This window comes from Sinocyclocheilus anshuiensis, unplaced genomic scaffold (genome assembly GCF_001515605.1).
Source record: "Sinocyclocheilus anshuiensis isolate Anshui unplaced genomic scaffold, SAMN03320099.WGS_v1.1 scaffold4058, whole genome shotgun sequence".
NCBI classification, from domain to species: Eukaryota; Metazoa; Chordata; class Actinopteri; order Cypriniformes; family Cyprinidae; genus Sinocyclocheilus; species Sinocyclocheilus anshuiensis.
Window position 1 is genome coordinate 24,689 of NW_015548420.1, and position 1,743 is coordinate 26,431.

A 1,743-nucleotide genomic window follows, 5' to 3' on the forward strand; every position below is an offset into this window, starting at 1 on the left:
AATATGAAACAATTTCTAATTCCTTCCCGCTGAGTGTGTAAACAGTGTGAGTTTTTTGTTTCATTTTGGTTAGCTCCTTATTTGATGACAGCAGTCACATATCAAGTTATCTTAGTTTACACAGTTGCAGAGCTCCATGCAGTTAAAGGGATAGTTCACCCAAAAATGAAATTAGCCCATAATTTACTCACCCTCAGGGCATTTTAGGCGTATCTGACATTCCTCTTTCAGACGAATTCAATCGGAGTTATATTAAAAATTGTCCTGGCTCTTCCAAGCTGTATAATGGCAGTGAATGGTGCCCCTGTTTTTGAAGCCGAAAAAATGTATCCATCCATCATAAAACTACTCCACACGGATCCGGGGTTTTAATAAAGGCCTTCTGAATCTAAACGATGCGTTAGTGTCAGAAAAATATAGATTTTTAAAAATGTATAAACTGTAATCTCCAGCTTCCGGTCGCTCAAGCAGGTGCGTTCACGACAAGGCGCTCAAGCATATGATGTAGGCGTCCCAGGACTGTCCCAGGTCTTAAAAACGCGAAAGCACAGTACCGTTAACGCGCACTAAATCCACACTATCTGCTTCAGAGCATTATTCGAGGATAAGCATATCCCATCATGCATCATGTTCTGGAAATAAATTCTGAGAGTTTTTGCAAAGATCTTGCTAGAGGTTGCGCAAACATTTCCAGTGTAAGTTCAATATGAATAATTATTAGATATTACAAATAATTGGTAGTAAAATGTAAAGTGTTGCACATTTTTAGTCGCTGGATATAGTGACGTGTCCCTAGCATCCCTACTAAATTCTGCACCCTTGAAAATCATAACAAGCGATATCCAACTTTGGAAACTAGGTAGGCCTAGTTCTCAACTTAAATATGAAGAGGTCAAACAATAGACTAGTTACTCCAAATTAAAAAAAAAAAGATTATGGATGTAATTATTATATAAGTCAGACATTGAAGTGAGTTGCTGTTAATTTGTGTTTCCTGCTAGCTAAATTTAACATAGAGAAAAACATTTTTTTTTGTTAACCTGGCAACACATCCCTTACGAAAATTAACCATGGTTTTACAACAACAACAACAAAAGGTTACTACACTTTTACTATAATAGAAACTATGGTTAATTTTCTTAAGGGATTAGCTATTTGTGTAGCTATACTTTTCTTTTTTCTTTCTTTTGTTTTTATATTTGTACCGCCTTGATGGTTTCATGTTTTGTACTATTTAATAAAGAAAAAAAAATTCAGAAAAAAAGAATCGCGATACCCCCTCCGAGTTCCGATCTGATTGAAATGATTCATGATACGCGCTCCGAAGTCCCGATCTGAATCAAATGATTTGCGATATGCGCACCGAATCCCGATCTGAATCAATTGATTCGTGATACGTGCTCTGAAGTTCCGATCTAAATCAAATGATTCACGATACGTGCTCTGAAGTTCCGATCTAAATCAAATGATTCATGATACGTGCTCTGAAGTTCCGATCTAAATCAAATGATTCACGATACGTGCTCTGAAGTTCAGATCTAAATCAAATGATTCGCGATACGTGCTCTGAAGTTCCAATCTAAATCAAATGATTCTCGATACGTGCTCTGAAGTTCCGATCTAAATCAAATGATTCGCGATACATGCTCTGAAGTTCCGATCTAAATCAAATGATTCATGATACGTCGATACGTGCTGTGAAGTTCCGATCTAAATCAAATGATTCGCGATACGTGCTCTGAA